Genomic DNA, 13,194 nt, shown 5'->3' with positions numbered 1-13,194 from the left:
AAGCATTTTGGGAGATCCAAAATAAAACTGCACTCATTGATATTCATTTCTTCTTTCTTTCATTCAAATGTATTGCCTGCATGTGCCTTGTAATGTGTTAGAGGCTAAGGACAAAAGCAATGAGGCAGGGAATCTGCTCTCAAGATGGGAAGCTACAAGTCTGCAGCTGAGTATGCATGATTCACTGTGATGGGTACAGTAATAGCACACAGCAGCCCACATGAAAGGAGTAAATTGCCATGCCAGGGACCAGCGAGGAGCTTAAAGAGGAGACCTCAGACAGTAAAAGTCATAGAGATGATTAATTTTGTTAATGGCTCCAGGATGGACTATATTACTATACTATAACTGTAATACCAGGCCATCTGAACAGAATTGTTTATTTGTCTTATATTATGAATGTCTGTGATTCTTTTTTTGTTCTTTTTTTTTTTTTTAACGCTTCACAAATTTGTGTGTCATCCTTGCGCAGGGGCCATGCTAATCTTCTCTGTATCATTCCAATTCTAGTATATGTGCTGCCGAAGCGAGCACTGAATGTCTGTGATTCTTGGCAGTGTATATTCCTGATGTGCTCTTAGCAAATTTCAAAGACTTCACTGGGCTCAATCACATATGTCATGGGAGGATGGTGACCATCAAACAAGAGGTATAAATTGGAAGCAGAGAGAGATTTCTCTGTAAGGAAAGTAAAATGAAGGGGCTATACATTTTGCAATTAAAATTTGACATTGTTGGCTAATTCAGAACTTTAGTGATTTGGTCCATGCACTGCACTGCACTTTACAATTCTCACTGTTAGGAGCTAGACAGAAACTTTATAAAACTGTTTTGAATAGTGTGGTTCTATCAAAAGTTTAGTCTTGATTTTAGAATTAAAAAAAATTTTTTTAACTTTTTTCAATTAAAAAATATTTTAGTACAAACCAGTTTTGCAAAAGGACATCATTTCCATGCTATGGCAGAGAAGCTAACTGCTTCTCGTCTTCTTCTTGGGTACGTGGCTGGACCACATGGCCCAGCTACCCTCTTGCTGACAGGAGTGGCCCTGTGACTGAGTCCCAGACAGTGGGAGGAGCTAAATTGGTGTGTGCCATTGCCAGGCCTGACCCATGAAAACCCCGTGCTGACCCTTCTTGCTCTTTGTCCCTTGCAGCTGGCTGGAATGCAGATGACCCCCAGGACCACCTTGGAAGCCACCAGTTAAAAGACAGCAGAGCCTCTATCAGCTCGGCTGCCCAAATGATACACAAGGAGGAGCTCCACTGACCCATGCAGTTTACCCAGTCCTGTTCTGTGAACAAGAAATAACTCTATGGTATTTCAGCCATGATATATTTTAGGGTCAGTCTGTTGCAGTAGTTAGCCTTTTCTAAGTCATACACTTGCCTAGCAAAATTCTTCCCTCTTACTTTTTTGGGGGAGGGAGGAGACACACAGGAAGGGACAAGTTGAGGGAAATTTAATTATAATGTTTGTGCTGAGCCTCTGTCATTTGCCCCTTTAAACCCATGCTCCATCCTTCTGTACCCTGCTTTCAGTCCCTGAAGACTGACTTCCATCTCTGGGCCTCTCGGCCCTCTGAGTGCCTGGGAGATGAGTGGGAGGGAGGGGAGGGAGGTCAGGATATTTCTGGCCCTGGTTTGCTCCCTGTGAGGTCCTAACCGAAGTTCACTGCTCCTCTCAATCTGGCTGTTTCACATGACTGTCTCACTGCTTCCGGATTCAAGTAGCGGTTCCCTGCCCTTGTCCACATGGGCTTTGTGTTGGTCATCCCAGCTTAGTCAGCTTCGGCCGCCGTAACAAAGTACCATAGACTGGGTGGCTTCCACAACAGACATTTATTTCTTATAGTCTAGAAGCTGGGAAGTCTGAGATCAGGGTGCCAGCATGGTGAGCTTCTGGTGAAAGCCAACTTCCTGGCTTGCAGACAGCTGCCTTCTTGCCTTGTCCTCCTCACATGGTGGGGAAAGAGAGAGAGAGAGAGAGAGAAAAACTCTCTGGTCCCTTCTCATAAAAGCAGTAATCGCATCACGGGGACCCCACCTGCATAACCTCATCTAAACCTAATTACCTCCCAAAGGCCTAATTACCTCTTTGATGCCATCACACTGGGAGGTTAGGGGCTGCAGAAGGGTAGGGGGGTCACAAACATTTAGTCCATAACAGGCCTAGGCATGTGTTGTCAGCCAGGCTGCTATGAGACCCAGGTCACCAGCGCATCCCTTGCCCACACCTAGCCTATGCCCACACCTGTGTGTTGTCCCTCTGTAAATAAATCCTCCTAGAATCATCCTCCTTTGAATGTGCCATCTGTTTCCTGTTAGCACTCTGACTGAGACCATATTGCTTTGTTTTAACTCTCAAAAATGATAGTAGCAGGGCTTCCCTGATGGCGCAGTGGTTGAGAGTCCGCCTGCCGATGCAGGGGACACGGGCTCGTGCCCCGGTCCGGGAAGATCCCGCATGCCGCGGAGCGGCTGGGCCCGTGAGCCACGGCTGCTGAGCCGGCGCGTCCGGAGCCTGTGCTCCGCAGTAGCAAATACTGTACATATTACCAGAACCTAGTAAGGCAATTGTACATTTTAGGACAATAACCATCACAAGCAGTAATTCACAGGCAAAGTATTCCATCTCCGTCTTTAGTGGCAGCGGAACTCTCTCCACAACCCAAACCTAATATGTCAGTCCCCTTAGCCTTTACGCCAGAATCTGAAACTTAGCCCAGCATTCAAAGCCCTTCATAGTCTGGTCTCTGTCTCCTCTCCAGCATTATCATGGCCATTTCCTTCCCTCTCACCCCCTGCCCCCATACCATGAGCTGGGAGAATCGTTCCTCTGTGATTCTGCACATCACAAGCCCTCTCTCTGAATCCCCTCCCATCTTCCTCTTCACTTAACTCCTGGTAGTCTTTTAGAACTCAGCTCACCTCTCTCCTGCTGGGAGAATCCTGACACCTACACCCACACCTCTCCCCATCCGCACACGTGCATGCCTTCCTAGGCTAGAGGATGCTTCTCTCACGCTGTCTCACACCACTTTACTCTCCTGCCCCCGACTCCTGGATCATGATCTTTTTAAGGACTAGAGTTGACTGTTATTAATGTCTATATGCCCATAGTAGGTACTTCATGTTTGTTGAATGCATGTCTCCAATGGTGTTAGGTTTTTGTTAAAAACTTGCATGTGCCCTGGACTTCCTGTAGGGGACCTGGATAAAGCTAGGACCAAGATAGAGGCATGTTCCTCTTTTCTCCCCATTCATCCACTACAAGAGCTGGAGACTTGGGAGAAAAGTCTGTTTCTCTTCCAGCATCTCTGCACTTCCCTCCTCCCCATGGAATGAAGACAAAACTCACCACCCCTGTCTTTAACACGTTCAACTCACCTCAAATTCCCTATGAGTAGGACCTGAGTTACTCAAGTTTTGCTGTTACACACTTTTAGGGTTGGTTTCTTTTTTTTAATTTAACTTTCTGAATAGGTAATACGTCCTCATGAGTCAAAACCAAAACGTATAAAAAGTTATATAGTGAAATGTCTCCCCTCACCCAACCAATGTTTCCATTAACCCAGTTCCTACCCTCCATATGTAACCACTCTTCTTAATTTCTTACATATACTTAGTTCCAGAATTGTTTAGTGCAAATACAAGCAAATTTCAAATATACATTCTTACATTTCTCACTTCTTTACCAAAGCATGCCATAATTTTTTGAACTGTGTTTTGTTTTGTTTTTTACTTAACAGGTTTTGGAAACCTTTCCTTACCTGTTCATAACTTGTTTCCTCATTCTTTTGTACAGCTGAACAATATTCCAGTATGTGAATGCATCATAATTTACTTAACTAAACCTTTATTGATAGACATTTGGGTTGCTTCTAGTCTTTTTTTGTAATACCTATAATGATGCACATTACAAAATTTTTTAATTTATTTTTTTGTATTGAAGGATAGTTGATTTACAATCCTGTATTTGTTTCAGGTGTACGGCAAAGGGATTCGGTTATACATATATCTATATATATATATCTATATTCTTTTTCATTTTTTTCCATTATAGTTTATTATAAGATAATGAATATAGTTCCCTGTGCTATACAGTAAATCCTTGTTTATCTATTTTATTTATAGTAGTATGCACCTGTTAATCCCATACTCCCAATTTACCCCTCCCCTGCTTTCCCTTTGGCAAACATAAGTTTGTCTTCTACGATAAAGATGCACATTTCATCTTGACATGATGCTATACTATTCAATGTATAATTCTTTTAACATTTTGACTTTATACTTTATTTCAAGAAACTTTTCATCTGTGGGCCCATCAATACATGACATTTGCTAAAGAATACATTAAGGTTAAACCACAAATCAATGACCTGAAAAAGTTATTTAACTTTATGAGTTCATTTCTGGGCATTTATCCATAAGAATATTGGACGACATAGCAGAGTATGAGTTCATTTCAATGGAGCAGGCAGTGCGTGTGTAAGCTTTGCAGTTTCTGCCAAGGTCATTTGGACAAAGGAGCATTCCGGGATTCCCCTTGGGAAAAATCGTAATCATTCTTGTACTTTTGATGATCAGTAATATTTTAATATTACTTGGGATGCTAATGTGTTGTATTCATCAGAAGTTACAAAAGAGGAAGGACTCAGTGTGTCCATCCAGAGCACCATAAGCCTTTGAAGGAAGGCATTATGCATCAGTGTCAAACCATGCTTATTCCAAAGGCTGAGAGGTCAGTTGTGGGTTCCCTGACTACTGCCCAGCACAGAATAGACATGTGTGGGATTCTGTATGTTTATCCTGTACATACCTGCTGCTATACGGACTGGTGTCCCACTTGGCCACAGGGCATTCCATCCAGCGGCTCCCTCCTATGTGGCTGGTTGGCAGGGTTGATTGATGAGGCGAGCCCTCAGGCATGGCACATGCTACATCTGCTGGAGGGCAGTGATGGACTGGAAAGGGCCAATTGAGTATTACTAGAACTTACCAAAGGCTTGTAGGACCTCAAAGAGAAGGACTGTGGGTCTTATGAAGCTACTTAGCCTAAACAATGCCTGAGCTTTAGACCCAACCTCGATACAAGACGCATCTCCCTTCAAGAAGGCTGGACCTCCAGGCCCTCTGAGACAGAACCAACTGAGGACACTCAGTGGGGCCACACCACCCTCTGCCAAACCTTGCTTTGGGGCCTAGAGACCTAAACTCATCTAAAGCAGTGAGGTGCTCCATCATCTCCTTTATCTCTGTACGTGTATATTTTAGACTTTCCAAAGTGAAGGTCTTTTTCTGATTTAAGAAAATGAAACATAAGAAAAAGATGAAGGTAAAATCAGAGGTCTAAATTAGAGAGAACTACTGCTGAAAAATATAGGTTTAAAGCCTTTTTATGAATAGTTTTCACAAACCTTGGCTTTATTTTGACTGTGAGCCTTCCTAACTCTTCTGAGCCTCTGGTAATGGTATTATATCTCTTTTATAGGTTTCTGGAACTCTCTCCAAGTAACTCATTCCGCCTCTTCCCATCTCACCAGTCATCAGGTTGGAAACCCTAAATTGGATGAACTACTCTATTCCATTTCTGATATTTATTAGGTAAGAATTTTTAATTATATTATGGTTTCCATGTGTGTTTATTTCCTGCCACAAGTCCTCAGTGAGCACTTATGAGTTCCCCTTCCAGTCACCTGGGGATGCATCAGTGAGCAAAACCAGTGAAATCATGTCTCTACCAATTTCTCCACTGAAGGGTGAGGTGGTAGATAAATGGTTTTTTATGATCAATAGTTGAACACAAGTCAGTTTAATAAACTGGTTTCCAGTGCTTCTCAGGTTAAAATATGGTCCTGAAAGGTGAGCCCTTCTGTTAACTGCTTTCCCTTTTCTTCTTCCTCCTCCTTCAATTTTCCTAGACATCTCCTTGATCTTCCCTCAACACACACACACACACACACACACACACACACACACACACACACACCTGTCTTTGTAAACTTCCTGACTGAACCCTCATGCAATTGATTAATTAAAATTTTGTATTGTGACAATATTTGTATGTTTCAGTTATCTATTGCTGTGTAACAAACAGCCCCATGATAAAGAGGCTTAACATAACAGCCATTTTATTTGCTCAGGAGTCTGTGGATCAGGAATTTGGGCTGGACTCAGCTGGTAGTCCTGCTTCATATAACTTTGGCTGGGCTCACTCATGGGACTGTGTTCAGCTGGGAGTTTGGTTGGTGCTGGAGTGTTCAAGGTGTCTTCAGGCCTCTCTCCACTGGTCTCCAGCAGAGCAAGGAAACTTCTTACATGACAGCTGACTTCCAAGATGGAAGACCAGCCTTGGGAATTACACATCACTTCTGTCACATTTCATTGGTCAAAATAGCTCACAGAGCCAGCACAGATTCAAAGACAGAGGAAACATACACCACTTCTTGTTGGGGGAATGGCAAGGTCACGATGCAGAAGAGCATGTGGGAGGGGTGATATCATTGCAGCCATCTTTGGAACCATGAACTACTGTACAGACCTGTTTTATGTTAAGTGTTAATCCACTATAAACCATAGTTGTGGACAGTAGTAATGAATCTAGTGTTAGTTTATTTGTTTTCTCTCTGTGTCTGTCTGCTTTTTACTAATCAGTACCTCAGCTCTAAAGGAGGTTTTGAACTATAATCCTGAGTTTCATGAGTGTCCGTCAGTATTTTCAGTTCCAAAGCACAAGAAGTGATTCTGGCTAGCTTTAGCAGCAGGGAATTTTTGTTGGTTTACCAGTTAGTTCATAGAAGATAGGAAGGTTGGAGAACTAGACTCAGAACATAGACAGAACCTAAGGAAGACTGGGTGGAAGGCATATCCACGGTGACTCCACCATGACACTCTGGGCGGGGCACTGCTGCTGGCACTGCACACACTGCACAGTGGACACGGCTGCCATGGGGCTCTTACTGCCACCATGCCTGTGCCAAAGGCTTTAATTCTTTCTCTTATGGCTCCAAGTCCTAAGAACAATCAATTGCCCAGTCTGTTTGCTCCCTCATTGACCAGGAAGTGGGGAGAGGGTCCTTTCCACTTCAAAGGTTGGGGCTAAGGGTCAATAAATTGTCCTGATCTGACCTCTGCTACCTCTCTGACCTCAACCCCTATTCACTCTGCTGTAGCCTCAATGCAAAACACCAAGCATGCTCCTGCCTCAGGGCATTTGTACATGCTATTTTCACATCTAAAGTGCTCTTTCCCAAATGTCTGCGTGACTCTCTCTCACCTTATTCAGATCTTTATACAAACATCATTTTCTCATAAGGCCTTCCAATAGCTATTCTATCTAAAATTGTAAGGCTTTACCCCACACTTCCTATCCCCATCCCTACTTTTTTTTTTTTTTTTTTTTTAACTCTTAACTTTCTCTAACATAGCGTCTGTATATATTTTCTTTCCCCCCAGGATATAAGCTCCACGGGGGCAAGAATTTTAGTCTGCTTTGTTCAATATTGTGTCCCCAGCATCTAGAACAGAGGCTGGAAAATAGTAAGTGTTCAATAAATATGTCTTCCTTAAAATGAATGTAGAGCCAGTATCTACATGATCCCTTTGAAATCCCTTTGGAACACATTTGTTGTAAGGTTGACAATGATTCTTCTTAGAGTTTAATTCTCTTACCAGTATATCTGCCTAGAATATATTTTTCTCATTTTAATTTGTTATACAAGACAAAATGAAATTTTTTGATAGTTAAAAATTGTTTAATTTATTGTTTCTTTTCCTTCACCCAGGCTTATCCCTCTGCCTAGAAGGAAATTAAACGAATCAGACAAGGATCATTTATTATAAAACCATACCTTATGCTTTGTTCTCTTCTCAGCATTTCTAAATTGATATTTGGCTGATTTATTGCACTACTTTTCAGGGTATTGCCGCAAGCTTAATAGTTTTCAAGGTCATCCCTTTCATCCCTCATTCAGAAAGACATGAAGTTGGGCTTTTTCCAGTTTTCAGGAATGTATTAGTCCTCAGGAGCCGCTGCAAGCAAAGCAGCACCACTGTGACCTTAACTAATTCATGATGCGTCCCAGGAGGCAAACCATCAGGCCCTTCCCGGAGACTCAAATACATTGATGGTGTCCAAATAGTCATCAGTGAGTCAAAAACGTGTACTGAGTATCTGCTGAGTGCAAAGCTGTGCTAGCTCTTCCCTTTCTGTGGTTTGATGTCCGGCCTTCTCATCAGTGGAGGAGTTCATCAAGCTCTGCCATGTGCACACTGGGCAAACAGGAAGCAGAAGGGAGAGGATCCAGCCGGCTTTAACAAGCGCTTCATGACATTTCACATTTGTGTCGCTGGCAGGGGGCCCAATTTCAGTGGCCCTGTATCCGATGATAGGGTATTTCCCTCTTTGTATAATAATTGATGAACTCTCATTCATTCATTCATTCACCGAACACATTCAAATAAATGAAATGTTTCAGTAAGTAGGATGGTCTCTATATCCACAAGATATATGGTGTTAGAAAAATTAACATGTCTTTAATGTTAGAAAAATTAACATGCCAACTTCATGTCTTTCTGAATGAGGGATGAAAAGGATGACCTTGAAAACTATTAAGCTTGCGGCAATACCCTGAAAAGTAGTGCAGTAAATCAGCCAAATATCAATTTAGAAATGCCGAGAAGAGAACAAAGCATAAGGTATGGTTTTATAATAAATGATCCTTGTCTGACTCATTTAAAAGTTAACTTTCAAATGATTCCAGAAAATATATTTGTGGGAGTGTGAGAAAGAGAAAGAGATAAAGCAAATTTACTAGATGCTAACAATTAGTGAATCTAAGCAAAAGATATATGCGTATTCATAGTACTGTTCTTGCAATTTTTCTAACACCAAAAGGTGTTAGAAATTTTAATTTTTAAAACTACAGAAAATTACAACTGCTACAACAAAACCCATATTCCTACTACCCAGAATTAGTAACCATGACTATTTTGCCTTATTTTGTTTCCAGCCTTAAAAAAAAAAGTCATACAGTGCATGACAGAAATTAGAATAATATCAAAGAGCTTACAGTAAAAAGTAAGTCACCTGCCCCCTGACCCCTGATCTTCTCTTTCGAGGCAACCTCTATTACAGGTTTCTTGTATTTCCTTACAAAGATATTCTATGCACATATAAGCCTATATGTAAATGTATTCTCCCTTTTTTGTATTCTCTCTTTTGTTCACAAGTGGAAGCTCATAACATACAACACTCTGCATCTTAACTTTTTTCAATTAATATATCTTGGAGACTGTTGAAACAGGAGAGTTTTAAGTCTAACACGAGAAAGTACTTTTTAGCTGCCATGATGATAAAATTCTAGAATGAGTCACTAAAACTGATAATATTAGTTTCAGCTCTCTCAGGCCACTTCTGGCACCATTCTGGTTGATGTTCCTGAGAAGCTGACTCTGAAACAGAGATTAATGTGCAGGAATGTCACTGGGAAGTGCTCTTGGAATCAACACCTATGGAAGAGAAAGGAAGAGCGGAAAAAGCAGAAATGAACAGAGAGAAAGTTTGGGTTGCAATGCAGTCTCAGCTAAGGCCTTATGTCCCCTTGGGGGGACTGAAGCTGGAATGGCCTTTGCAAGTTGTCCTCATTCAGGAAGGAGTCCAGGACTTTATAACTCACATCAATCATTCATGGAATACAGATGGCCCTGGGGAGGGTGTGACCTTGGTTTACATGGTCTCCCCAGCTAAGCCAATTTCCAGGGAAGGCTGACAGCTAAGGGCTATCTGCCAGTGCACTCCCAAAATAGGGAGGAATAATTTCTTCATCCCTGAAGGGGCATCTGGGGAAAGGATCATAGTATCTACTATTAAAAAAAAGAAGTTCTTCTTTCTAAGACTATATGCCACAGTATTTAGGAGTGAAATTTCATAATATGTATAGTTAACTTTCAAATAATTCCAGAAAATATATTTGTGGGAGTATGAGAAAGAGAAAGAGATAAAGCAAATTTACTAGATGCTAACAATTAGTGAATCTAAGCAAAAGATATATGCATATTCATAGTACTGTTCTTGCAATTTTCCTATGGCAGAGGTGACACAGTATAAGAGCTTGTACCTGGAACCCAAATGCTAGAACTAAGTGACATGACTTGTTAAAGGCAGATTTTATAACTATCTAAGGTAATTATGCTAGAGTTTCATGGTGACATGACTGGGGAGTACAAAAAACTTGGTGAGCGCCCCCTGAGGTCTTCTCCCAACTTTCAGACTTCATTCTGGATAGGAAGGATTTTCCACCAACACAAACATGCCTTTCGTAAAAGGATAGTGGGGAAATTTGAGAAGACTTGCTCTCTGCACATCATTGTAAAGAAAAATACCCAAAACGTAACAAGTAAAACAGAAAGTACTGTGTGCCCCTTCAATATTCTACTAGAGCATTATCTCTAACGAGACTGCCTAACAAGGCTGATTGTCTAGGAAATGTAATTTTGTTTGGTTGACCATTTACTGTTGATCAGAGCCTAGGCTCTGTATAGTTAAATATTAACATAGAAAATTGATAATGTTTTTTTTCCCAGTCAATAAAATAACCTCAAAGATTATGGTTTTACTGCCCTTAGGACATCTACCAGTTTTGTATCTAATTTTGCCATCTTATTCCAGCATTCTTTTTTTCACCAATCCTATATATCAGCTTCCTAGATACCCTCTGGATCAATTTCACCATTGTACTGTTTCCTTCATTAATAAGTTAAATAAATTTTTGACATATGCTTATTATTTATATAAAAGTCATGTTTTTGAAAATTATACTGTGACCTCCCACAGACTGCCATCTCCTAGTATCCTTTGTAAAAAATGCATTCCTCTTGCTTATCACCATAAATTCTCTTATTAGAATTTATAGATCAGAATGCTCTTTTACACCAAGGCTTCAACCCTGTCCTCCATGGGATGACTCTGAGGGAGTTTTCTGTACCTTGCCACTGACAGCATTCTCCTTGAGACATGTAGTTTATTCCTCTCCCCCAAGTACTTTAGGGGACTTAAAACTCCACTAGGCCTGCAAAAAAAAAAAAAAAAAAAAATCTAGACAGTCAATAAAATCAGCTGCACAACTATATTACATGAAAAGAAAATATCTAAAAATACAATACAAACAGCAACATTAGCATGAGTTATATGAGAGAAAAAGAGTTGCCGTGCAGGTGTAGGAACTGGCCAAGCTGTGCTGTTCTTTACATCGGTCATCCACTCTGCCTGGGCTGAGCTTTGTTCTCATTGTTCTTTGTTCTCAGTGCCCCTGCCATGCCAGTTGTTAAATATTTTGAATGTCACCCTTGAATTAATACAGCTGTAATAAGGTTATTGTTATTTTTGTCATCACTTAAAAGCATAGTTGTTAGAGTTTAGAGGTGTTACTTCCTTTAAAAAATAAGAATGAACTTATATGAAGTGTCTACAATAGTCAAATTCATAGAGACAGAAAGCAAAACAGTTACTAGGGACTGGGGTTGGGGGGAATGGCAAGTTAATGCTTCATAGTACAGAGTTTCCCTTTGGGAAGATGAATAAGTTCTGGAGACAGGTGTGATGATAGTTGCACAACAATGTGTATGTACTTAATGCTACTAAACTGTATGCTGGAAATTGGCTAAAATGGTAAATTTTGTCTTATATATATTTTACCACCAGGAAGTCACTACTAAAAAGAGTTAATTTTAAAAAAAGAATGAGACTACAAGTAGAAAATAAGTTCATATAGATAAGGGTAGAAAAAATGATAGTTGTTCATAAAACAAATGGTTAGAGGTATTAATTTCATTGACGAGACTGAAGGAATAGATTGCCTACTGGGAAATTGTTGGTATACTTATACCATATTTGAAATTTTTATCTCCTCACAGAGAGGAAATAATCTCCATGAGAACAAGATGAAATTTTAAAAATTTGGGTTGATTACTGGAAACACTCCCTGTCTAGGAGATAAATATTGAATTATGAAATGGTCTCCTCAGGGAAATTGTGAAAGTCATCATCCAAAATATTAAAAATTAAATCAGATAAAACATTAGATAGGCCTAATGTAGGAAATGATCCTGTTCTGGTTTTGGGGAGACAGACTGGAAGACTTGTTGGGGCTTTTCTATTATTTATTTGAAAGGTTCTGCCAAGAAGCAAACCCCACGTGCTCAGTTTCAGGCATAAGCTCTGAAATTGCTATTCAGAGTTCCTGAGAAAAACAAGTATTTTCATAGAGGTTGGAGGTAGGGTTTGAGTCCTATTTTGAGTGTATTAGTCTAGAGACCTAGGCGTGCCCAGATCCTGCACTGCCAAGCATCCTTCATGCTCAGTTGGTTCGACCACATGAAAACAAAGAGCCAAATGCAAAGTGAAGTTTTCCTTCATTAATATCTGAGCAAACACTTCATACTCCCACAGAGAGGGAGGGAGTCGCTGGCTGGACTGGGGAATGTAGCTTCTGTTTAAGGTCTAGGTGAGGTCTCATTTCTTTCTCCCAAATAGGAGGAGCCTGAGTCTCTGGAAGCCATATAGAATGGAAGAGAGGAGGCACGGAGCCTGCCCCAGGTGGAGGATACCTACCATGCAAAAGATGCTGGATATAGGTTCCAACTTTAACATATAGTAAACTTGCCTGTTAACAAAACTGCCCCAACTCATAATCTAAACTACAAATTAACAACTCCTCCCTAGGGGCATGCAGGCAACAGAGGTGGGCAAAGACCTAAAGCTGTGGGGAGAGGGGGGATGTGTCCTTTCCCATTTTCTCACACACAAAGGTAAATTATTTATGAAGGCTGATTCTCAGGAATGCAAAATTATTTAATATGTATTCATATGTTCCCCTCCTGTAGAAGTGTGAAAGCCAATGGAAGCCTTCAATGAAAAGCCTTTATAGGCTTTGAGGATGGATGCCCAGGAATATTGTGATTTGAAATTTAAAGTCTTATTACAGAAGGAGTCGTTTCTATAGTTAGAATAGGAGGACAAATGTTTTTGGTTGGAAAGGAAATACTTTATTTATTTTGTTTTTATTTATTTTTTTTGCGGTACGCGGGCCTCTCACTGTTGTGGCCTCTCCCGTTGCGGAGCGCAGGCTCCGGACGTGCAGGCTCAGCGGCCATGGCTCACGGGCCCAGCCGCTCCGCGGCATGTGGGATCTTC

The 13,194-nt window shown here is 40.9% G+C and overlaps 1 long non-coding RNA gene and 1 other non-coding gene across 2 annotated transcripts; one reads left to right on the top strand and one right to left on the bottom strand.

The window, feature by feature from the left end:
- Positions 1–427: 427 nt before the first annotated feature.
- LOC112063524 (U6 spliceosomal RNA) lies at positions 428–534 on the bottom strand. Its single transcript, XR_002891033.1, has one exon. It is a non-coding gene; the product is annotated as a U6 spliceosomal RNA (small nuclear RNA).
- Positions 535–606: 72 nt separating this feature from the next.
- LOC102990331 (uncharacterized) lies at positions 607–5,765 on the top strand. Its single transcript, XR_448766.2, has 3 exons — positions 607–649; positions 1,157–1,318; positions 5,494–5,765. It is a non-coding gene; the product is annotated as an uncharacterized lncRNA (long non-coding RNA).
- Positions 5,766–13,194: the final 7,429 nt, after the last annotated feature.

The sequence above is a fragment of the Physeter macrocephalus genome, chromosome 11 (assembly GCF_002837175.3).
Source record: "Physeter macrocephalus isolate SW-GA chromosome 11, ASM283717v5, whole genome shotgun sequence".
NCBI lineage: Eukaryota > Metazoa > Chordata > Mammalia > Artiodactyla > Physeteridae > Physeter > Physeter macrocephalus.
The sequence above is the reverse complement of the archived record's forward strand: the minus strand, read 5'-3'. Positions and strand labels throughout refer to the sequence as shown.